This window comes from Salmo trutta, chromosome 16 (assembly GCF_901001165.1).
Source record: "Salmo trutta chromosome 16, fSalTru1.1, whole genome shotgun sequence".
Lineage (NCBI taxonomy): Eukaryota > Metazoa > Chordata > Actinopteri > Salmoniformes > Salmonidae > Salmo > Salmo trutta.
The window spans coordinates 27,846,359-27,873,525 of NC_042972.1; the positions used below are offsets into that span (position 1 = coordinate 27,846,359).

Sequence of the window (27,167 nt, forward strand, 5' to 3'; positions counted from 1 at the left end):
GGGGAGAGATTTCTAAACGAAGATCTGTATTTAGACAGATCTTCGACAGGTGAACGGAGCAAAAATGATCCGGCTCACCGAAAAGACCCAGAATGCCCATCACTACAGATTGGCACCCAGGATAACACAGAACATGTTTGATTTAAGTTTAACAGAAAATTCCACAATGAGGAGATAAATAAACCCTCTGATTTTATGCTAAGTCATACCACTATTTATTCATGTATTAACTGCTACTACAAGTGAGCGTTTTAACAGATTAATATCGTATTTTTCAATAGACAGTATTTCACTTCTAAAAAATCTGCATATCCACCGATCTGATATTCTTTAATATTGCAGCATATTAAAACGGAGACTGTGGTGTCTCCGATTTTGGAAATTAACTATCAACTTTCTACTATGTTGCGAAGAAAATAGTACTATACTGTAGTCTGACAAGCTCTACACCTGCTCATGGGACTCCGAGGTTCCGGTTACATTTATCAGCCAAATTATGGAGTAGAATTTATATTTTTCATTGACCGCTCAACTCTCAGATATGAATAACATCAAATACAGTCTGTAATAATGTGTGAAGAGTTACAACAAAAAACAATCTGCCATTTTAAACCGATTTAATTATCCAACAGCGTTACCTTGTGGTAGAACAAAACCCCTACATTTACATGCTATTATGACGACACTATAGAAATGGCTCCCCAAAGGAAGGACATACAACTAATGACAAAGTTTAATCCAAACTTTCATACAAAAATCTAAGAAACTGTCACATTTACATGGCTTTGGCTTAAGTAGCACTAATATCGATACATACAGTTGAAGTCGGGAAGTTTACATACACTTAGATTGGAGTCATTAAAACTCGTTTTTCAACCACTCCACACATTTCTTGTTAACAAACTATAGTTTTGGCAAGTCGGTTAGGACATTACTTTGTGCATGACAAGTAATTTTTCCAACAATTGTTTACAGAAAGATTATTTCACTTATAATTCACTGTACCACAATTCCAGTGGGTCAGAAGTTTACATACACTAAGTTGACTGTGCCTTTAAACAGCTTGGAAAATTCCAGAAAATGATGTCATGGCTTTAGAAGCTTCTGATAGGCTAATTTACATAATTTGAGTCAATTGAAGGTCCACCAGTGGATGTATTTCAAGGCCTTCCTTTAAACTCAGTGCCTCTTTGCTTGACATCATGGGAAAATCAAAATAAATCAGCCAAGACCTCAGAAAAAAAAGACCTCCACAAGTCTGGTTCATCCTTGAGAGCAATTTCCAAACACCTGAAAGTACCACGTTCATCTGTACAAACAATAGTACGCAAGTATAAACACCATGGGACCACGCAGCCGTCATACCGCTTAAGAAGAAGACGCGTTCTGTCTCCTAGAGATGAACGCACTTTGGTGCGAAAAGCGCAAATCAATCCCAGAACAACAGCAAAAGGACCTTGTGAAGATGCTGGAGAAAACAGGTACAAAAGTATCTATATGCACAGTAAAACAAGTCCTATATCGGCATAACCTGAAAGGCCGCTCAGCAAGGAAGAAGCCACTGCTCCAAAACCATCATAAAAAAGCCAGACTACGGTTTGCAACTGCACATGGGGACAAAGATCATACTTTTTGGAGAAATGTCCTCTGGTCTGATGAAACAAAAATAGAACTGTTTGGCCATAATGACCATCGTTATGTTTGGAGGAAAAAGGGGGTGGCTTGCAAGCCGAAGAACACCATCCCAACCGTGAAGCACGGGGTGGCAGCATCATGTTGTGGGGGTGCTTTGCTGCAGGAGGGACTGGTGCACTTCGCAAAAAAGATAGCATCATGAGGGAAGAAAATGATGTGTAGATATTGAAGCAACATCTCAAGACATCAGTCAGGAAGTTAAAGCTTGGTCGCAAATGGACAATGACCCCAAACATACTTCCAAAGTTGTGGCAAAATGGCTTAAGGACAACAAAGTCAAGGTATTGGAGTGGCCATCACAAAGTCCTGACCTCAATCCTATAGAAAATTTGTGGGCAGAACTGAAAAAGTGTGTGCGAGCAAGGAGGCCTACAAACCTGACTCAGTTACACCAGCTCTGTCAGGAGGAATGGGCCAAAAGTCACCCAACTTATTGTGGGAAGCTTGTGGAAGGCTACCTGAAACGTTTGACCCAAGTTAAACAATTTAAAGGCAATGCTACCAAATAGTAATTGAGTGTATGTAAACTTTTGACCCACTGGGAATGTGATGAAAAATAAAAGCTGAAATAAATAATTTCCTCTACTATTATTCTGACATTTCACATTCTTAAAATAAAGTGGTGATCCTAACTGACCTAAAACAGGGAATTTTTACTAGGATTAAATGTCAGGAATTGTGAAAAACTGAATTTAAATGTATTTGGCTAAGGTGCATTTAAACTTCCGACTTCAACTGTACATACATACACAATATCCCTTTCCAAGTGATTCCCTATCCTGGTCCTAAATGCATCTTTGCATGTACCAGCTCAACCTAAACCAATCTGTATGGGGGGAAAAAAGGAAACAGAATTAAAACCAATTAATTGTGTTATATGCACTGTGGAACCTCATGATATGAATGCCAATTTAAACAAGACTAAACTGGTGTTATGGTCCTGTAGTTATGAAAGTATAATTGAGGGTCTTTGAGATGGGATTCACCTTAAAATGCCCAGCAGTGGAAAGGTTACCAAATATCACAACCATTCTCAGTGTGTGGGTGTCCTGCTCTTACTCCACTGTATAACCATGACCAAAGGGGTTCTGGGTTCCTTTCATTCAAGTCTGTGCTCCCTCATGTGGACCTCATCTACTAGGCTCCTGGTGGTGTACAGTGTGTCCACTGGAGGCCACCGTATGTTGCTCTGTATGTAGGAGCTGGCTGGGCAGTAGACAAAGGCATGTCCCTTGGCCTCTGCTCCACTGAGGCAGCACAGCTCTCACTCTCTCACTGCTGGTTCATCTTAGCTGCTTCTGCCTTGATGAGTGAGATCAGCTCCTGGTTGATCAGGAATACAAAACGAAGACCGGCAATCTGGAGAGACAAATTACTTGTTGTGAGGTTCATGTATTATAAGAGGTGGCTGTTGTTGTTTATGAAATATACCCTTTGCCACTTTTAACAGATTTCTCAATCATATTCCCTGCCATTTAAGTTGTCCAGAACCATCCACACACCTCCACCACAGAGTTGTTGTTGAGTTTCCACTTGTAGCCAGACAAGACTGGTCTGCCGTCTATGTAGATGGGCCTGCGGCCTTCATTGGCTATGAAGAAGTCCCCGTTGTTCTTCAGTTTAACGATCCCTGTACATTATGGACATAGAATTATGAACCAGTTATAAACACACAATGACAAACTAGATCAAGTCCTGATAATATTACCTCATGATAGAAGTTTAGCAGAAAACAGTCACATTTGAACAGGGTATAATTTCACTAAGGTGACGTGAGGACAAGGCAAGCACTGCCCTGTAGAGTCCAGATAATACTGGTTGTTCAGCTTCAGACCCAGATCATGCAGATAGGAGTTGTGTCTGAAATGGCATCCTATTCTTTACATAGTGCACCATTTTTGACCAGGGCCCATAGCGCCACCCCATAGGGTGCCATTTCAGACACAACCAGTGTTAAATGAGGACCTATGTCATGGTGCTGCACGTGATGTAGTGAGTCACCTTGTTTCCTGGAGATCTTCCAGGCAGGCCCTTCCAGAGACAGATCTACATCAATCTGCTTGTCCTTGGTGGCTCTGCCCAGGGTGATCTAGAGGAACAGTCAGATCAGCTTCATAAAATATAGGACATTTAGCAGACCAAAGCAAGTTACAGTCAAGTGTGCATATATTTTCATATTTTCTAAGCATACATTTCCGTATAATTAACCTGCTCCACAGTCATCTTACTATGGTGCTAATATAATTTGGTCTTGGACAGTCTGTAATGTAAATTCAGTTAACTGGCAAATCTGAAATTAGCTGCTCACCTCTCGTGACCTCATAAGGTAGCGAACCATCCGGCCTCTCAGCGCTGCCAGTGTCTGGTTGTCAAAGTCTGGAGAGTTCATCCCTGGGAACAAAACAACATAAAGGGCTAGATTCTATCAGATCCGCAGTAGCCGACACCCGCATAGCGATTGTCAAATCCACAAGCGGCTCCTTGCGTTGGCAGTGTCCGCGAAAGGCTATTGGACGCAACGAAATCACCCGACTTTACAATCTGACAAATCCCATGCAGCCATGTTAGAAGTTAATGCAGCCGCGTTAACAAGTTCTATTGTCTACACCTCAATTAGACTGATACTAGGCTATAAATCCCCCCTATCCTATTCGAGATCCTTATCCTATCCCACCTCAAAACCATCACAGATGCCCTCATTGACCCCCTGCAGTTCGCCTACAGAGCCAACATGTCTGTGGACCACACTGTCAAAATGGGTCTCCAATTTAATAAAAATGTTGTGTTTGTGTTGTAAAGAGAAAGATTAATGCTGAAGAGAAAAAAATATCCAATCAGGATTTTCTTTGGTGGTTCAGAAGAAGGCCTTCAGAAGAAGGCCTCAGCCATACAACTGTATTAGAGCCGAATTTTAGAATGACAGTGAAATGAACCAATCACATTTTGACTTGCAATGGGTGGGGCCGATTAGCTATTTCTGAAAATAATGACAAACATTGTTACGTTTAAACTTTTTAACCCAACTGGCCACAATGTTCTTTAAGCGCTGCACACAGATTAATGCCTATTTTATTTTTTCCATCTCCACTGAACAGAATTAGCTGTTTTGCGGCGCAACAAGACAACAGAGGGGTCTTTAGTTTCAGGGCACCATACACACAGTGCCTGTGGTACGGTCAGTTCCCCCACTGAGCTTTAGCGTGTTAGAAGCTGTCTGTCTGGAGGAGTGGCTTCGCAACAAGTCTCTGAATGTTCTTGAGTGGCCCATCCAAAGCCCAGAATGAACCCGATCTAACATCTCTATGGAGACCTGAAAATAGCTGGGCAGCAACGCACCCAATCCAACCTGACAGCACTTGAGAGGATCTGCAGATAAATGGGAGAAACTCCTCAAATACAGCTGTGCCAAGCTTGTAGCATCATAACCAACAATTTAATCCATTTTAGAATAAGGCTGTAACATAACAAAATGTGGAAAAGGTTAAGGGGTCTGAATACTTTCCGAATGCACTGTATTGCTCACCTGTGATGCTGTCCACCAGGACCTGCCAGCGTGGTAGCTCCTGTTCCAGCTGTCTTATCTCTCTTCTGATGGCGGTCAGAGATCATCAGCTCTGAGAGTGAGGAGACAATGAGGAAGGGCAGGAGAGATGACGCAAAGAATTTCTACTCCAATAAACCATTAACATGCATTCAGTTGCTCTGAATTTGGTCAATGAAGCACCTTCTTAGACTCCTTTTTATTTGTTAGTAATGTGTTATTTATATGCAAGGTTCTATGGTTGAGTAACCCACCATGCTCCAGCACCTCATCCCTGCTCTCCCTGGGTAACGAGACAGAGACACTGATTAAAATGACGGACACGGGAGGAGCTCTGAATTTAACCTCAGGGAAACATGTAAAATGTGTAATGAACAAATAAGCCGAGTTGAGTTTCTCTCACCACTCTGGTCCTCCAGCAGGTAGTACTGTTTGAGTAGCTGCCAGTGCACCAACAGGCTCTTGGGAGTGCGGGAGGGATAGAACACACTAGGGTGCTTACTAAGCAGCTCCTGGAACACCTCCAGCTTGGGCTGACTGCTCTGCTCATCAGAAGAAGAAAAAAAACAAAAAGAAAACACACACACCTTATTTAAACAAATGCACACTCACTTCTTCAAACTGACACAAATACAGTGCTATCAATCACACACACGTAAATATATGCAGCAAAATAAATATTTCACCACTTGGATTCACCACAATGATTTTTCCAGCCTCATTAAACTTAGTTTATGACAGAACCATATACAGTGAGGGAAAAAAGTATTTCATCCCCTGCTGATTTTGTACGTTTGCCCACTGACAAAGAAATGATCAGTCTATAATTTTAATGGTAGGTTTATTTGAACAGTGAGAGACAGAATAACAACAAAAAAAATCCTGAAATCACATGTCAAAAATGTTATAAATTGATTTGCATTTTAATGAGGGAAATAAGTATTTGACCCCTCTGCAAAACATGACTTAGTACTTGGTGGCAAAACCCTTGTTGGCAATCACAGAGGTCAGACGTTTCTTGTAGTTGTCCACCAGGTTTGCACACATCTCAGGAGGGATTTTGTCCCACTCCTCTTTGCAGATCTTCTCCAAGTCATTAAGGTTTAGAGGCTGACGTTTGGGAACTCGAACCTTCAGCTCCCTCCACAGATTTTCTATGGGATTAAGGTCTAGAGACTGGCTAGCCACTCCAGGACCTTAATGTGCTTCTTCTTGAGCTACTCCTTTGTTGCCTTGGCCGTGTGTTTCAAGACAATTACATTAGAGAGTCAACTTTGATTGAATATTAAAAAATATATTATTGATTTTGTGTATCGTTTCATAAACCATGTGCCATGGAATCGGTACATCGAAAATATCTACCCAACTATTTTGCAATCTATATGGCACAGCTGTCAATTTTTTTGGTTCTTAAATGAAACGGGTATTCTTTTTTTTATATCACAATTTTCTTTAGACAATTTTGGTCTTTCACGCAGGGCCGACAGACAAGTTCCTTACTTTCTGCCCCTTCCACTTGCCTCTTCCATTTTTGCTGTAATGCTGCAATTAGTTGGTTGTAATTTTGAGTAGAGCAGACATTTACATATGTTTTTGTTAGCTGCATGTGTGACTTAACTCCACCAGTCCTACTCATCTAATTTACAAAGTTTATACCTTGTATTTTTTATATTGTTTTATTAATTAATATATTTGAGTTTAACCATCATATTTGTTGTATTTTCTGGTGGATTAAAACGGAAATTGCAACCAACTTACTATGGCTTGTTTTAGAAATAGCAATATTTGGAGATGATTTCATTTTCAAATAACCGAAAGTGAGAGGTTGTAATCTGAAAAAAGGGAAAAAGGCCATTCTTGAACATGGGGTGAGACATTCTTACTAATCTGCTGGAGAACTAGTCCGGATTCAAGTATAACTGAAGCCTTTAGTGACGTCTAATAATTAAATATTTAATTTCTGCCCTCCGAATTCATATTCATTAAATAAATAGGCCATTCCAAATAAAATATATTTTTGCTAATATAATTTAAAAAACACTAGTCGGTAGGTGTAGGCAAGGTCATAAGCAAATACATATCTGTTTAACCATTTAGAAATGAAAGCACTTCATGCATCTAGTCCCTGTCATTTTAAGAAATCGTAAGTATTTGGACAAATTCACCTATTGTGTATTAAACTAGTCAAATGTTTAGTATTTGGTACCAGATTCCTTGCACACAATGACTACATCAAGCTTGGGGCACTACAAACTCGTTGGACGCATTTGCAGTTTGTTTTGGGTTAGTCACCAATAACTGAATGGTGAATGATGACTGGAGTAATGTGTTCAGAAACATCTATACATGTGCTTTTATTTCTAAACAGTACAGTAGGTATGAAAATACCCTCAAATAAAAAGGTAACATTCTGTACTCAAATTCAAAATAAAACTGGAATAAAACCAAATTTAAATATGTTTAGCTTCAGTATGCATATGGTGTGGACTGTATATGGTTCTGGCTTATGGTGTTTATTTAACCATCTCTGAACTGTGTGTATGATTTAAAGGTTGAGATGTAATGGAGAGCATCAAGCCTTTACACAAGTCTATATTTGGGCGTTGCTTTGTGTAGGAGCTGACTCACTCCATATTTCAAGAGCAAGATCTGGGCCTTCTTCCCCTCATGTGACTCCATATTTCAAATCACCATAGAAACCCAAGACTCACTCACTGAAAGAATCTTAGCCAGCAGAACCTCCTCAGCCTGACTGAAGAGCGCTTTGCTCTGGATCGCCGCAATGGCCTCCGGATGAAGCTGTCGCATCGCCTGCCATGCCAACCTATCAAATCATAGACTTAATTATAATATAATAACACAAAGAAATACGAGCCTTAGGTCATTAATATGGTCAAATCCGGAAACTATCATTTCAAAAACAAAACGTTTATTCTTTCAGTGAAATACGGAACCGTTCCGTATTTTATCTAACGGGTGGCATCCCGTTAGTCTAAATATCGCTGTTACATTGCACAACCTTAAATGTTATGTCATAATTATGTAAAATTCTAGCAAATTAGTTCGCAACGAGCCAGGCGGCCCAAACTGTTGCATATACCCTGACTCTGCGTGCAATGAACGCAAGAGAAGTGACACAATTTCCCTAGTTTAATATTGTCTGCTAACATGAATTTCTTTTAACTAAATATGCAGGTTTAAAAAAATATACTTCTGTGTATTGATTTTAAGAAAGGCATTGATGTTTATGGTTAGGTACATTCGTGCCATGATTGTGCTTTTTTCGCAAATGCGCTTTTGTTAAATCATCCCCCGTTTGGCGAAGTTGGCTGTCTTTGTTAGGAAGAAATAGTCGTCACACAGTTCGCAACAAGCCAGGCAGCCCAAACTGCTGCATATACCCTGACTCTGTTGCACAGAACGCAACCGCAAACAGACCATATACTTGTGTATTGATTTTAAGAAAGGCGTTGATGTTCATGGTTTGGTACACATTGGTGCAATGGCAGTGCTTTTTTCGCAAATGCGCTTGTTAAATCACCCATTTGACGAAGTAGGCTGTGATTCAATGATAAATTAACAGGCACCGCATCGATTATATGCAACACAGGACAAGCTAGATAAACTAGTAATACCATCAACCATGTGTAGTTAACTAGTGATTATGTTAAGATTTATTGTTTTTTATAAGATACGTTTAATGCTAGCTAGCAACTTACCTTGTCTTCTTGCTGCACTCGCGTAACAGGTAGTCAGCCTGCCACGCAGTCTCCTCGTGGAGTGCAATGTAATCGGCCATGATCAGTGTCCAAAAATGCTGATTATCGATTATTATGAAAACTTGAAATCGGCCCTAATTAAATCAGCCATTCCGATTAATCGGTCGACCTCTACTCCATAAGGAAGTGGCCCGATGAAGCAGATGCTAAGCTACAGGACTATTTCGCTAGCACGTACTGGAATATGTTCCAAAATTCATCCGATAACATTGAGGAGTTTACCAAATCAGTCACCGGATTCATTAATAAGTGCATCAACGAAGTTGTCCCCACAGTGACCATATGTACAGTGCCTTCAGAAATAATTCATACCCCTTGACTTATTCCACATTGTTGTGTTACAGCCTGAATTCAATGCGGTTTCAACTTGTCATTTTCAAATTATTACAACAGTTTGTATTGAGGTGTGTTACGCCTCCTCATTAATTCACATACAGTACATTCGGGAAATATTCAGACCCCTTCACTTTTTCCACATTTTGTTACAGCCTTATTCTAAAATGGATTCAATTGTTTTATTTCCTCAAGTTTTTAGAAATGTTTCCAAATTTATAAAAAAATAATAAGAGATACCTTATTTACATATGTATTCAGACCCTTTGCTATGAGACTCGAAATTGAGCTCAGGTACATCCTGTTTCCATTGATCATCCTTGAGCTGTTTCTACAACTTGGAGTCTACTTGTGGTAAATACAATTGATTGGACATGATTTGGAAAGGCACACATTTAATACATTTTAGAATAAGGCTGTAACGTGACAAAATGTGGAAAAAGTGCAGGGGTTTGAATACTTTCCGAATGCACTGTAGAAGTAGCCCATTTCACTGTTACGGACAATTTATGTTTGAGGCTTTACTGAGCCGGACAAACTTCTCTCTCCACCGAGAGCCAAAGCACTTCCCCAGTGTTTCCCAAGATCAAGTATGCAGAGATCTGCACATCTCCAGTCAGAACAGGCCTTGCATGAACCTATTCCCCCTGGCACATTTTCCGGCTGGCGCCCACAATGCCTTCATTATTGTTTTCCTTTCAAATAATAACTTTGGACATGTGTGCTTTCCTACCAAAGTAAATGCCTTATTTTCTATATATCATTTCTACTGTAGCATGCATGTATGGAGCATAAGGTCTATACTGTTTTATTCACATGGTGACAAATCATGCATTTCGAATCTTGCTTTGAATGTAATGGACACACATGATGTGTGTAAAATCATTTTTTGAAGGTTGTACTGAGTATGATGAGCTAATGCTAAGATATTTGCAAGCTAGGTGTGGCGTCATGTTTGTTGACATCGTACAATGCATTCTGGGTGTCACGTAAACGTCTCTCAGACCTAAGATGTTATAACAAAATGAGGTGAAGGGATGGTTCACTCATCTTTCAAGTAAACTTCCGGAAGTGAATGATGGTAGATGACACACCCCCTTCAACTTGCATACTGCAAACAGACCAAACTCATCGTCTCCTCTTCTAACCTGTTTGATGTGAAAAAAAAATAAAAAACATGGCGGCGGGCACAAACACCACATCATCGGATTACTTTAGCTTTTTAGAAAGTGATTTACTCAATTATTTTGTTCAATGGTGAGCTCACCTGTGATGTGAAGAATTGTAAATAGTAATTGCTATTAGCTAAATCATATTATGGTTTCTGTCAGCCCAGAGTTAGATAAATATGACCGCTTGTGTTAGGTCACTCTTTCCTCAGTTAGCGCTAAGACTAATGTAGCCTACATTTTCCGGTTTGGATGATTATGTAATGCTGTCGTTACTTTTGTGAATGTCTGAACACTCAAACGCTGACTGTTGCAACAATTGTAACTGGTTGTTCTAAAAAGCGTTCTAATCCCACAGGTTTGAGCATACGCTACAGGGACCACTGTAGAATGATCACACCGTGTGTTGGTACGTGTCAAAGGGTTAAACAGGTTAACATTTGCAAGGCAGCAGGGCCAGACGGAATACCAGGACGCATACTCAGAGCATGCACTGAACAGCTGGCTAGTTTCTTCACTGACATTTTGAACCTATCTGTCACGTCCTGACCAGCAGAGGGAGTAGTTGTTTAGTATTGTGGTCAGGACGTGGCAGAAGTACTGGGTATGTGTTTGTCTAGTATTTCTGTTTCTATGTTGGTCTGTGTGGCTCCCGATCAGGGACAGCTGGTTATCGTTGTTCCTTATTGGGAGTCATATATTAGGAGTGTGTTTGTCACCTGGTTTTTGTGGGTTGTTTTATTTCGCACTGCTGTATGTAAGTACATAGCCTGTGAAACTGTCTAGTCGTTCATGTTTATTGGTTTCCCGTGTATGCTTTATTCTAAAGTAATTAAAAGATGAGCATTCATATCCCGGCTGCGATTTGGTCTATTCAACACGGCTACACCTGTGACACTATCCCTGACCCAGTCTGTAATACCAACTTGTTTCAAGCAGACCAGCATAGACCCCATGCCTAAGAACACCAAGGTAACCTGCCTAAATGACTATCACCCTGTGGCACTCACATCTTTAGCCATGAATTGCTTTGAAAGGCTGGTCATGGCTCACATTAACACCATCATCCCAGACACACTGGACCCAGTAATTCGCATACCGCAATCTCTATTGCACTCCACACTGATCTCACCCACCTGGACAAAAGGAATTCCAATGTAAGAATGCTGTTCATTGACTAGAGCTCAGCATTCAACAACAAAGTCCCCTCCAAGCTCATCATAATGTGACTATTGAGAAATTTGAAGAGACTAAACTGCTGGGGGGGGGGGGGTCAACCTAGATAGCAAGCTAATGTATCATGGTCAAAACATATTGACTCAATGGTTGCTAAAATGGGAAGAGGTCTGTCCAAGATAAGGCGTTGCTCTGCTTTCTTAACATCTCAGTCAACCAGACAGGTCCCACAGGCCGAGTTTGGTTGCACCTGGACTAGTGTCCAGTTGTGTGGTCAGTTGCAGCAAAGAAGAACATAGACAAATTGCACTTGCCGTTGCACTTGCCATTGCACTTATTGCAAATTGCACGTATTGCACTTAGATGTACACGCAGGGTGAATGTCAACGGCATGCATGTCAATCTCTCCTAGCTCAAAGTACAGAGATTGACCGCATCGGTATTAGTTGTTGTGTGAGGGGTTGAAGGTACTTATCTGTCTGTTCAAGCAGTTGGCACACAGTTCTGACACTTCGAACACTCATCGGTATCACACAACATGCAACCAGAGGTCTCTTCACAGTCTTTAGGTCCGGAACAAAGGCTGGGAAACACAGTATTAAATAAATCCATGACTAAATGGAACTCTGCCACCCCAGGAAACTCAAGCTAGCAATAAAACTAGTTAAAAAAAAGATAAAAGAACAACTTATGGCACGACGGGGACTGTGAAGAGACACAGAAATGTTAATACATTTTGTATTGTATTATGTATGTGATAAATTGTTGGGATATGACTGTGATATGTGATTGTCTCGCCTGGCTATATTAAGATGAATGCACTGGCTGTGGGTCGTTCTGGATGGGAGCGTCTGCTGAATGGCTAAATTGTAGTGTAAATTTAGTGCTATGTATGTATATTATGCATTTTCAAATGTGTTGTTTCCTGTTTGAACCCCAGGTAGAGTAGCCGATGCCTCGGCAGCAGCTAATTGGGGATCCTAACAAATACTAAATATCAAGCTCAGGACCCTGGGACTGAACACCTCCCTCTGCAACTGGATCTGGACTTCCTGATGTGCTGCCACCAGGCGTTGAGGGTAGGCAACAACACTTCCGCCAGTCTGATCATCAACACAGGGACCCCTCAGGGGTGTGTGCTTAGTCACCTCCTGTAATCCCCGTTCACCCACGACTGCACTGCCACACACAACTCCAACACCATCAAGTCTGCTGACGACATGACTGACCACTGACGATGATGAGGCAGCCTATAGGGCAGAGGTCAGACCTGGCAGTGTGGCGCAAGGAAAACAACCTTTCCCTCAACATCGATGGGGCTGTAGTGGAGCGGGTCGAGAGCTCCTCTGTGTCCACATCACTAAGGAATTAACATGGTCCATACACCCCCACCCACACAGTTGTGAAGAGGGCACGACAATGCTTCTTCCCCCTCAGCAGCCTGAAAAGATTTGGCATGGGCCCTCAAATCATGAAAATGTTTTACAGCTGCACCACAGCTTGGTACAGCAACTGCAAGGCACCCGACCGCAAAGCGCTATAGAGGGCGGCAAGTACGGCCTAGTACATCACTGGGGCCGAGCTCCCTGCCAATCAGGACCTCTATACCAGGCGGTGTCAGGGGAAGGGCCAAAGAAAAATCTAAGACTTCAACCACCCAACTCAGACTGTTCTCTCTGCTACTGCATGGCCTGAACCAAGTCTGGAACCAACAGGACTCTGAACAGATTCTACCCCAAGCAATGACTTCTAAATAGCGAATCAAATGGCTACCCAGACTACCTGCATTGACCCTTTTTTGCACCAACTCTCTTGCACTGACAATGCCCACACACTGGACCACTGCTGCTACTGTCCATCTGGTTGCCTAGTCACTTTACCCCTACTATACGTACATAGCTACCTCAATTACCTCGTACCCCTGCACAATACGCCATAATGACAAAACGAAAAACATTTTGCAAATGGATTAACAACATAAATACCTGATTTAAAGCATTCAGACCCTTTGCTATGAGACTATAAATTGATTTCAGGTGCATCCTGTTTCCATTGATCAACCTTGAGATGTTTCTACAACTCTGGTAAATTCAATTGATTGGACATGATTAGGAAAGGCACACACCGGTCTATACAAGGTCCCACAGTTGACAGTGCATGTCAGAGCAAAAACCAAGCCATGAGGTCAAAGGAATTGTCTGTAGAGCTCCGAGACAAGATCTGTGTCAAGGCACAGATCTGGGGAAGGGTACCAAAAAAATGTCTGCAGCATTGAAGGTCCCCAAGAACACAGTGGCCTCCATCATTCTTAAACAGAAGAGGTTTGGAATCACCAAGACTGTTCTTAGAGCTGGCTGCCCAGCCAAACTGAGCAATCGGGGGAGAAGGGCCTTGGTCAGGGAGGTGACCAAGAACCCAATGGTCACTCTGACAGAGCTCTTCTGTGGAGATGGGAGCACCTTCCAGAAGCACAAACATCTCTGCAGCACTCCACCAAATCATGCCTTTATGGTAGTGGCCAGACGGAAACCACTCCTCAGTAAAAGGCACATGACAGCCCGCTTGGAGTTTGCCAAAAGCCACCTAAAGGACTCTCAGACCATGAGAAACCAGATTTAACTATTTAGCCTGAATGGCAAGCGTCACGTCTGGAGGAAACCTGGCACCATCCCTACGGTGAAGCATGGTGGTGGCACCATCATGATGTATGGATGTTTTTCAGCGGTAGGGACTGGGAGACTAGTAAGGATCGAGGGAAAGATGAACAGAGCAAAGTACAGAGAGATCCTTGATGAAAACATGTTCCAAAGCGCTCAGGACCTCAGACTGGGGCAAAGGTTCACCTTCCAACAGGACAACGACCCTAAGCACAGAGCCAAGACATCGCAGGAGTGGCTTCAGGACAAGCCTCAATGTGCTTGAGTGGCCCCACCAGAGCCCGGATTTGAACCCGATCGAACATCTCTGGAGAGACCTGAAAATAGCTGTGCTGCGATGCTCCCCATTCCAACCTGACAGAGCTTGAGAGGATCTGCAGAAAAGAATGGGAGAAACTCCCCAAATACAGGTGTGTATTTGTAGTAGTGTCATACCCAAGAAGACTCAAGCCTGTAATCGCTGCCTATGATGCTTCAACAAAGTACTGAGTAAAGGGTCTGAATTACTTCTGTAAAATGTGATATTTCATTTATTATAAATTTGAGGGGGGAAAAAATATGTTTTTGCTTTGTCATTATGGGTTATTGTGTGTAGATTGATGAGGAAAGAAACTAATCAATTTTAGAATAAGGCTGTAACATAACAAAATGTGGAAAAAGTCAAGGGGTCTGAATACTTTCAAATGCACCGTATAGCCACATTATTTTTAATCATTATTGTTAGTCACTATATATATATATATATATATATATATATATATATATATATATATATATATACATATATACATATATACACAGTATATATATATATATATATATATATATATATACTGCTCAAAAAAATAAAGGGAACACTTAAACAACACAATGTAACTCCAAGTCAATCACACTTCTGTGAAATCAAACTGTCCACTTAGGAAGCAACACTGATTGATAATAAATTTCACATGCTGTTGTGCAAATGGAATAGACAACAGGTGGAAATTATAGGCAATTAGCAAGACACCCCCAATAAAGGAGTGGTTCTGCAGGTGGGGACCACAAACCACTTCTCAGTTCCTATGCTTCCTGGCTGATGTTTTGGTCACTTTTGAATGCTGGCGGTGCTTTCACACTAGTGGTAGCATGAGACGGAGTCTACAACCCACACAAGTGGCTCAGGTAGTGCAGCTCATCCAGGATGGCACATCAATGCGAGCTGTGGCAAGAACGTTTGCTGTGTCTGTCAGCGTAGTGTCCAGAGCATGGAGGCGCTACCAGGAGACAGGCCAGTACATCAGGAGACGTGGAGGAGGCCGTAGGAGGGCAACAACCCAGCAGCAGGACCGCTACCTCCGCCTTTGTGCAAGGAGGAGCAGGAGAAGCACTGCCAGAGCCCTGCAAAATGACCTCCAGCAGGCCACAAATGTGCATGTGTCTGCTCAAACGGTCAGAAACAGACTCCATGAGGGTGGTATGAGGGCCCGACGTCCACAGGTGGGGATTGTGCTTACAGCCCAACACCGTGCAGGACGTTTGGCATTTTCCAGAGAACACCAGGATTGGCAAATTCGCCACTGGCGCCCTGTGCTCTTCACAGATGAAAGCAGGTTCACACTGAGCACATGTGACAGACGTGACAGAGTCTGGAGACGCCGTGGAGAACGTTCTGCTGCCTGCAACATCCTCCAGCATGACCGGTTTGGTGGTGGGTCAGTCATGGTGTGGGGTGGCATTTCTTTGGGGGGCCGCACAGCCCTCCATGTGCTTGCCAGAGGTAGCCTGACTGCCATTAGGTACCGAGATGAGATCCTCAGACCCCTTGTGAGACCATATGCTGGTGCGGTTGGCCCTGGGTTCCTCCTAATGCAAGACAATGCTAGACCTCATGTGGCTGGAGTGTGTCAGCAGTTCCTGCAAGAGGAAGGCATTGATGCTATGGACTGGCCCGCCCGTTCCCCAGACCTGAATCCAATTGAGCACATCTGGGACATCATGTCTCGCTCCATCCACCAACGCCACGTTGCACCACAGACTGTCCAGGAGTTGGCGGATGCTTTAGTCCAGGTCTGGGAGGAGATCCCTCAGGAGACCATCCGCCACCTCATCAGGAGCATGCCCAGGCATTGTAGGGAGGTCATACAGGCACGTGGAGGCCACACACACTACTGAGCCTCATTTTGACTTGTTTTAAGGACATTTCATCAAAGTTGGATCAGCCTGTAGGGTGGTTTTCCACTTTAATTTTGAGTGTGACTCCAAATCCAGACCACCATGGGTTGATAAATTGGATTTCCATTGATTATTTTTGTGTGATTTTGTTGTCAGCACATTCAACTATGTAAAGAAAAAAGTATTTAATAAGATTATTTATTTCATTCAGATCTAGGATGTGTTGTTTAAGTGTTCCCTTTATTTTTTTGAGCAGTATATATATATATATATATATATACATATACATATACATATACACACACACACTCAGCAAAATAAGAAACGTCCCTTTTTCAGGACCCTGTCTTTAAGATATTTGGATTTTTACAACTTAATTTCACAGATCTTCAATGTAAAGGGTTTAAACACTGTTTCCCATGCTTGTTCAATGAACCATAAACAATTAATGAACATGCACCTGTGGAACGGTTGTTAAGACACTAACAGCTTATAAACGGTAGGCAATTAAGGTCACAGTTATGAAAACTTAGGACACTAAAGAGGCCTTTCTACTGACTCTGAAAAACACCAAAATAAAGATGCCCGGGGTCCCTGCTCATCTGCGTGAACGTGCCTTAGGCATGCTGCAAGGAGGCATGAGGACTGCGGATGTGGCCAGGGCAATAAATTGCAATGTCCGTACTGTGACACGCCTAAGACAGCGCTACAGGGAGACAGGACGGAAAGCTGGTCGTCATCGCAGTGGCAGACCACGTGTAACAACACCTGCACAGGATTGGTACATCCGAACATCACACCTGCGGTACAGGAAGGCAACAACAACTGCCCAAGTTACACCAGCAACGCACAATCCCTCCATCAGTGCTCAGACTGTCCGCAATAGGCTGAGAGAGGCTGGACTGAGGGCTTGTAGGCCTGTTGTAAGGCAGGTCCTCACCAGACATCACCGGCAACAACGTCACCTATGGGCACAAACCCACCGTCGCTGGACCAGACAGGACTGACAAAATGTGCTCTTCACTGATGAGTCACGGTTTTGTCTCACCAGGGGTGATGGTCGGATTCGCGTTTATCGTCGAAGGAATGAGCGTTACATCGAGGCCTGTACTCTGGAGCGGGATCGATTTTGGAGGTGGAGGGTCCGTCATGGTCTGGGGCGGTGTGTCACAGCATCATCGGACTGAGCTTGGTGTCATTGCAGGCAATCTCAATGCAATGCGCTACAGGGAAGACATCCTCCTCATGTGGTCCCCTTCCTGCAGGCTCATCCTGACATAACCCTCCAGCATGACAATGCCACCAGCCATACTGCTCATTCTGTGCGTGATTTCCTGCAAGACAGGAATGTAAGTGTTCTGCCATGGCCAGCAAAGAGCCCAGATCTCAATCCCATTGAGCATGTCTCAAACCTGTTGGATCAGAGGGTGAGGGCTAGGGCCATTCCCCCCCAGAAATGTCCGGGAACTTGCAGCTGCCTTGGTGGAAGAGTGGGGTAACATCTCACAGCAAGAACGGGCAAATCTGGTGCAGTCTATGAGGAGACGCACTGCAGTACTTAATGCAGCTGGTGGCCACACCAGATACAGTGAGGGGAAAAAAGTATTTGATCCCCTGCTGATTTGTACGTTTGCCCACTGACAAAGAAATTATCAGTCTAGAATTGTAATGGTAGGTTTATTTGACCAGTGAGAGACAGAATAACAAATAAATCCAGAAAAACGCATGTCAAAAATGTTATACATTGATTTGCATTTTAATGAGGGAAATAAGTATTTGACCCTCTGCAAAACATGACTCATCTGACCACAACACTTTCACCCAGTTGTCCTCTGAATCATTCAGATGTTCATTGGCAAACTTCAGACGGGCATGTATATGCGCTTTCTTGAGCAGGGGGACCTTGTGGGCGCTGCAGGATTTCAGTCCTTCACGGCGTAGTGTGTTACCAATTGTTTTCTTGGTGACTATGGTCCCAGCTGCCTTGAGATTATTGACAAGATCCTCCAGAGTAGTTCTGGGCTGATTCCTCACCGTTCTCATGATCATTGCAACTCCACGAGGTGAGATCTTGCATGGAGCCCCAGGCCGAGGGAAATTAACAGTTATTTTGTGTTTCTTCCATTTGCGAATAATCGCACCAACGGTTGTCACCTTCTCACCAAGCTGCTTGTCGATGGTCTTGTAGCCCATTCCAGCCTTGTGTAGGTCTACAATCTTGTCCCTGACATCCTTGGAGAGCTCTTTGGTCTTGGCCATGGTGGAGAGTTTGGAATCTGATTGATTGATTGCTTCTGTGGACAGGTGTCTTTTATACAGGTAACAAACTGAGATTAGGAGTACTCCCTTTAAGAGTGTGCTCCTAATCTCAGCTCGTTACCTGTATAAAAGACACCTGGGAGCCAGAAATCTTTCTGATTGAGAGGGGGTCAAATACTTATTTCCCTCATTAAAATGCAAATCAATTTATAACATTTTTGACATGCGTTTTTCTGGATTTTTGTTGTTGTTATTCTGTCTCTCACTGTTCAAATAAACCTACCATTAAAATTCTAGACTGATCATTTCATTGTCAGTGGGCAAACGTACAAAATCAGCAGGGGATCAAATACTTTTTCCCCCTCACTGTACTGACTGTTACTTTTGATTTTGACCCCTCCTTTGTTCAGGGACACATTATTCCATTTCTGTTAGTCACATGTCTGTGGAACTTGTTCAGTTTATGTCTAAGTTGTTGAATCTTGTTATGTTCCTACAAATATTTACACATGTTAAGTTTACTGAAAATAAACGCAGTTGACAGTGAGAGGACGTTTCTTTTTTTGGTGAGTTTATTTCATCTTTAACCCTGCATTGTTGGAAAAGTAAGCGTTTCAATGTTAGTCTACACCTGTTGTTTACGAATCTTGTGACAAATAACATTTGATTCACATTTTTTGTAAATACATTTTGGATTTGATAATACAGCTACCATTTGCAGTTATTGTTGGTAAGTTGAATTATGCAAAAGTGAGACTTTCTGACAACAGTCACAACTAGTCGAGTCCTGGCCCAAGTCCGAGTCACCACTGGTCGAGTCCGAGTCGAGTCATGAAAATCGTGACTTGAGTCCGAGTCAAGTCTGAGTATTACAACACAGGCCAAGGGTATGTGGGTTGTGGTGAAGTTCTTACTTGGAAATGACGGGGTCGTAGAGCAGTGCGTACCAGCGCTCCTGGATCTCCCGCAGGGTGAAACGACAGCTGAACTTCACCCCCAGATGAACAGAGGTCAGATCTGTCATCTAATAGCACCCACACACACAGTCAGTTGCAGCCACTTACAGTTTCAGTGCATTACCATAATATAAACTCAGCAAAAAAAATAAACGTCCCTTTCAGGACCCTGTCTTTCAAAGACAATTTGTAAAAATCCAAATAACTTCACGGCTCTTCATTGTAAAGGGTTTAAACACCGTTGCCCTTTCCTTCTTCAACGGACCATAAACAATTAATGAACATGCACCTGTGGAACGGTCGTTAAGACACTAACAGCTTACAGACCTTAGGCAATTAAGTTCACAGTTATGAAAACTTAGGACACTAAAGAGGCCTTTCTACTGACTCTGAAAAACACCAAAAGAAAGATGCCCAGGGTCCCTGCTCATCTGCGTGAACGTGCCTTAGGCACGCTGCAAGGAGGCATGAGGACTGCAGATGTGGCCAGGGCAATAAATTGCAATGTCCGTACTGTGACACGCCTAAGACAGCGCTACAGGGAGACAGGACGGACAGCTGATCGTCCTCGCAGTGGCAGACCACATGTAACACCTGCACAGGATTGGTACATCCGAACATCACACCTCCGGGACAGGTACAGGAAGGCAACAACAACTGCCCGAGTTACACCAGCAACGCACAATCCCTCCATCAGTGCTCAGACTGTCCGCAATAGGCTGAGAGAGGCTGGACTGAGGGCTTGTAGGCCTGTTGTAAGGCAGGTCCTCACCAGACATCACCGGCAACAACGTTGCCTATGGGCACAAACCCACCGTCACTGGACCAGACAGGACTGGTAAAAAGTGCTCTTCACTGACGAGTCGCGGTTTTGTCTCACCAGGGGTGATGGTCGGATTCGTGTTTATCGTCGAAGGAATGAGCGTTACACCGAGGCCTGTACTCTAGAGCGGGATCGATTTGGAGGTGGAGGGTCCGTCATGGTCTGGGACAGTGTGTAACAGCATCATCGGACTGAGCTTGTTGTCATTGCAGGCAATCTCAATGCTGTGCATTACAGGGAAGACATCCTCCTCCCTCATGTGGTACCCTTCCTGCAGGCTCATCCTGACATAACCCTCCAGCATGACAATGCCACCAGCCATACTGCTCGTTCTGTGCGTGATTTCCTGCAAGACAGGAATGTAAGTGTTCTGCCATGGCCAGCAAAGAGCCCAGATCTCAATCCCATTGAACATGTCTCAAACCTGTTGGATCGGAGGGTGAGGGCTAGGGCCATTCCCCCCCAGAAATGTCTGGGAACTTGCAGGTGCCTTAGTGGAAGAGTGGGGTAACATCTCACAGCAAGAACTGGCAAATCTGGTGCAGTCCATGAGGAGATGCACTGCAGTACTTAATGCAGCTGACGGCCACACCAGATACTGACTGTTACTTTTGATTTTGACCCCCCCTTTGTTCAGGGACACATTATTCCATTTCTGTTAGTCACATGTCTGTGTAACTTGTTCAGTTTATGTCTCAGTTGTTGAATCTTGTTATGTTCCTACAAATATTTACACATGTTAAGTTTGCTGAAAATAAACGCAGTTGACAGTGAGAAGACGTTTCTTTTTTTGCTGAGTTTACATCCATAGAAAAATCATCTGGATACACATTGAGAGTTCACAATTTACATTAATCAAGGTCAATGTTTACACAGTACACTATCTGCAAAATTCCAATGATTTATAGCACTGATAATTCAGTTATATACTGAACAAAAATATAAAACGCAACATGCAACAATTTTAACGTTTTTACCAAGTTACAGTTCATAAGTAAATAAGGCAAGTGAAATAAATAAATCAGGCCTTAATCTACGGATTTCACCCAACTGGGCAGGGGTGCAGCCATGGGTGGGCCTCGGAGGCCCCCCCCAGATGATTCCGCAGGTGAAGAAGTCAGATGTGGAGGTCCTGGGCTGGCGTGGTGACACTTGGTTTGCAGTTGTGAGGCTGGTTGGATACGTACTGCCAAATTCTCAAAAACAACGGAAGCAGTTTATGGTAAATAAATGAACATTCAATTCTTTGGCAACAGCTCTGGTGAACATTCCTGCAGTCAGCATGCCAATTGCACGCTCCCTGAAAACTTGATATATCTGTGGCATTGTGTTGTGTGACAAAACTGCACATTTTCAAGTGGCCTTTTATTGTCCCCAGCACAATGTGCACCTGTGTAATGATCATGTTGTTTAATCAGCTTCTTGATATGCCACACCTGTCAGGTGGATGGATTATCTTGGAAAAGGAGAAATGCTCACCAACAGAGATGTAAACAAATTTGTGCACAAAAGTTGAGAGAAATACAGTTTTTGTGTGTATGGAAAATGTCTGGGATTTTTTTATTATTTCAGCTCATGAAACCAACACTTTCCATTTTGCATTTATATTTTTGTTCAGTTTATTTCAATAGTGTATCTTAAATTATATTTAGGTCTGTTACCTGTAGCACAGCATTGATGAGCAGCAGGTCGTCGGAGGGTTTCCAGCGTCCCAGGTCTTTGGTGATCTGGAGGGGCTGCTTACTCTTCTTCACCCTCTTGGCAATGGATGGGGGGCTGATCATCATGGTGAGGGGCAGTATGAGGGTCGTGCTGGACTTGGACACCTAACATAAGGGGGCATGGAGGAATGGAACCAATGAGGCATCTCCTTCGCCTCATTCAGCATTTACACTAGTAGGCATTTTGTCATCTTTCAGACACCCTTATTAGGTATCACCCTTACATGCCATTTAATAGGGTGATGATCAAGAGTCTAGAAGCAAAGAAAGACCTGACCATATAAAAAGCAGAATAGAGCAAATTGAACAACTAACGGTATCTCCCTCTACGTTTCTCGTATGAGCTACCCACAATAACACCACCCTCTCTTTGGATTCAATTCCTTCCCTCCACCTTCTTCTTCTCATTGAATGAGGGTTCGCTCCCAGAGCAGCGGATTGGCTCGATGACAGGTGGACCCTTCGCCCTGCTAGATGACTTGGCCAGGCTGCTCTCCACCAGCTCATCATCAAACTTCTTCCTCTTAATTGACCTGGGAGTAAGAGAGGAACAGGTTAGATATCATATAGCCACCAGAGCGGCAACAGACAGCAACCCTGAGCTACAGTGGCTTGCGAAAGTATACCGTTGGCATTTTTCCTATTTTGTTGCCTTACAACCTGGAATTAAAATAGATTTTTGGGGGGTTTGTACATTTGATTTACACAAGATTTACCACTTTGAAGATGCAAAATATTATTTTTTTTCATCGTGAAACAAACAACAAATAATAAGTCATATCACAGATTCTGGGGTGGCAGGGTAGCCTAGTGGTTAGAGCATTGGGCTAGTAATTGAAAGGTTGCAAGTTCAAATTGCTGAGCTGACAAGGTACAAATCTGTCGTTCTGCCCCTGAACAAGGCAGTTAACCCACTCTTCCTAGGCTGTCATTGAAAATAAGAATTTGTTCTTAACTGACTTGCCTAGTTAAATAAAAAAAGATTCTCAATTGGATTGAGGTCTGGGCTTTGACTAGGCCATTCCAAGACATTTAAATGTTTCCCCTTAAACCACTCAAGTGTTGCTTTAGCAGTATGCTTAAGGTCATTGTCCTGCTAGAAGGTGAACCTCTGCCCCAGTCTCAAATCTCTGGAAGATTGAAACAGGTTTCCCTCAAGAATTTCCCTGTATTTAGAGCCATCCATCATTCCTTCAACTCTGACCAGTTTCCCAGTCCCTGCCGATGAAAAACCTCCTTACAGCATGATGCTGCCACCACGCTTCACTGTAGGGATGGTATTCTCGGGGTTTGCACCACATAGCATTTTCCTTGATGCCCAAAAACCTACATTTTAGTCTCATCTGACCAGAGTACCTTCTTCCATATGTTTGGGGAGTATCCCACATGCCTTTTGGCGAACACCAAACATGTTTGCTTATTTTTTTCTGGCCACTCTTCCGTAATGCCCAAATCTGTGGAGTGTACGGCTTAAAGTGGTCCTATGGACATACTCCAATCTCTGCTGGGGAGCTTTGCAGCTCCTTCAGGGTTATCTTTGGTCTCTTTGTTGCCTCTCTGATTAATGCCTTCCTTGCCTGGTTCGTGAGTTTTGGTGGGCAGCACTCTTGGCAGGTTTGTTGTGGTGCCATATTCTTTCTATTTTTTTAATAATGGATTTAATGGTGCGCCGTGGGATTTTCAAAGTTTCCGATATTTTTTTATAACCTAACTCTTATCTGTACTTCTCCACATCTTTGTCTCTGACCTGTTTGGAGAGCTCCTTGGTCTTCATAGTGCCGCTTGCTAGGTGGTGCTCCTTGCTTAGTGGTGTTGCAGACTCTGGGGCCTTTCAGAACAGATATATATATATACTGAGATCATGTGACACTTAAATAAAGTTCACCTGTGTGCAATCTAACTAATTATGTGACTTCTGAAGGTTACTGGTTGCACCAGATCTTATTTAGGGGCTTCATAGCAAAGGGAACGAATATATATGTACACACCACAAGTTAATTTTTTTATTTCACTTCACCAATTTGGACTATTTTGTGTATGTCCATTACATGAAATCCAAATAAAAATCTATTTAAATTACAGGTTGTAATGCAACAAAATAGGAGAAACGCCAAGGGGGTGAATACTTATGCAAGGCATTGTATCTTTTCGCCAGGCCTACTACAAATTCAGTAGGTAGGTGATGCAGAACAAATGCGGTCCAGTGGTCAGATGTGTAGGCAGTTCATTTGAGTCACTGAACTGTACAAGGTGTCATGTTCATCTTTCAGTTTAAAACTAGTGGAAAGATTGAAGCTGGAAAAGGTGCTTTCAGAGTAAGCTATAACATTAAGCTGGACATAGACTGTTCTCTCTGCTACCGCACAGCAAGCGGTTTCCTGGAGCACCAAGTCTAGGTCCAAACAGCTTCTACCCCCAAGCCATAAGACTCCTGAACATCTAATAAAATGGCTACCCAGACTATTTGCATTGCCCCCCCTCCCTCTCTTTTATACCGCTGCTACTCGCTGTTGTTATTATCTATGCATAGCCACTTTAATAACTCTACCTACATGTACATATTTCCTCAACCTCAACTAACCGGTGCCCCTGCACATTGACTCTGTACCGGTATCCCCCCTGCTGCTCTTTAATTATTTGTTACTTTGATTTCTTAATTTTTGGGGGTATTTTCTTAAAACTGCATTGTTGGTTAAGGGCTTGTAAGTAAGCATTTCACTGTAAGGTCTACACCTGTTGTATTTGGCAAATGTAACAAATAACATCTGATTTGATGTAACCGGTGAAATGGCTAGCTAGTTAGCGGTGGTGCGCGCTAATAGCGTTTCAATCGGTGACGTCACTCGCTCTGCGACCTTAAGTAGTTGTTCCCCTTGCGCTGCAAGGGCCGCGGCTTTTGTGGCGCGATGGGTAACGATTCTTCGTGGGGTGTCAGTTTTTGATGTGCGCAGAGGGTCCCTGGTTCGAGCCCAGGTTGGGGCGAGGCGAGGGACGGAAGCTATACTGTTACATTGACACAAGTGAGTAACAGTCTAACCTTGAAGAGCTCCTGCGTTTGGGCACAACACCGCCACCCCCAACGAAAGCCTGTGTTGCTGTTCTTTTGATGTCTTTTATCCCAGTCGAGGGATAATGATGGAGTCTATGGATTATGATGACAACATATATGGCAACAACTTACAACAAGAGGTTGACAGACAACCAAGAGATGTGTATACCTTTGTCCATGATCTTGGTCACAGTCCAGGGCTTTCGAATAGTAACGTTGCTACATTCGGCAGGTGTCACTCAGACAACGTATATCAGGTGGCAATCTGAGACGAGAGAGTAAGGTATCAGTTAGCGATGGGCGGTAAATAGGAAGCATGTGCGGATAGCTAGCTAGCTCAATGTGATAAATATAAGCTCTACTATGCAGCTATTAACGAGCTTGATGTGAACAATATGTATATGTCTTGAAAGCCAGCTATCTAACCTAGATGGATGTAGCTAGGAACATTTCACATCACTCGCGAGCTAAAGTTAGCGAGCAAACGTTGGTTATAACAGTAACGAATCAGCCTCTTCGCTCATTCTCTACTTACCTCGTTTATCAACCAACTAGAGTCTAGCCAAACATATTGAACTTCGAATAACACAATTGCTATACGAATATGTTATACATATATTCTTCTTCGATCGGGTTTAACGGCGGTTGGCATCCAATGTTAATGGTGCATAACTGGCACTAACTGGACGGGGTATTGAATAATGTTATCTTTCCTTCCTCGCCTCCAGACCGTAGTCGTCCCGACTAATTTACGAATGCTCTGGTGTAATTTCCACATTTGGGGATCTTATCCACTGCTAATGACGAGATAGTCTGGAATTCCACTGAAGTAGTTTACATTTATTAAACTTGTACACCATGTGAGGTAGTCATTATGATAAAATAACGGGCTAATGGAGCAAAACGAGCGTGGATCACAGTTCCCCTACATCTCCTCCGCACAACAATTGCGTAAACTAACGGAAGATAACTTACTGCGTTACCCACAATGCACTTACATTTTTAAAGCTTTACCCCTACTTTACCAACAATAAGAAACAAAAAAAGAACGTGCCTGGAAATGGGGAAAACGACAGCATACAAAATAAAACACGCGAACTAAATTAAACATAAATAAATAAAACATCACACTTCTTCAATCACAGTCCACTCCAAAATACATCCTTGCTCATCGGCCTGTGATAGGGCTACATTCACCGACAGGAGTTCTTGCACCGTCTCGGCTGTGAAATGTGATGTACAGTTTATGACCATTGCAATAAATAATACAAAGTCCACCTTTTTAACATGTAGCATTTCACTATCCCTCGGGTGATGAGAACCCTTTACTGGTCATGTTGGCTCTACTACCATTGCTTCTTCCCCACCACTCGTTCCTTCCAATTTTCTCACCGCCTCCAGACAGGAGACGCTGGACACTACTTACCCTTGCCACCTCATTCTCCTTCACCCTAACAGGGCACCCCAAGAATTCAGGCGCATATTCACCTCCACAGTTGCAGCATTTCCCTTCATCTGGCATACGATATTCTTCCGTTCTGCACACACTTGACACATTACCAAATATTTTACATTTATGACACTGAAGGGGCTTGGCACAAAAGCTCTTACAGGGTATCTCATGAATCCTAACTTTATATGAGAAGGGAGAGACTAAATCAAAGAACAGTAGCATGGATGAAGTTAACTTATTTTCTCCTTCCACCATACATGTGCACCAACCACTCCATTAATGTCTTCAGTTATATCCTCTGCCTTTATTTCCTCTGCCTTTAAATCTAAATAAGCCCACATCTTGTGACTCTCACCGACTCCACACTTTCTTCCGACACATTCCATATTTTCCTGAAGACAT

The 27,167-nt window shown here is 42.9% G+C and overlaps 1 pseudogene; it reads right to left on the bottom strand.

Annotated features, from left to right (window-relative positions):
* Positions 1 to 2,401: 2,401 nt before the first annotated feature.
* LOC115149796 (microspherule protein 1-like) lies at positions 2,402 to 26,752 on the bottom strand (annotated as a pseudogene).
* Positions 26,753 to 27,167: the final 415 nt, after the last annotated feature.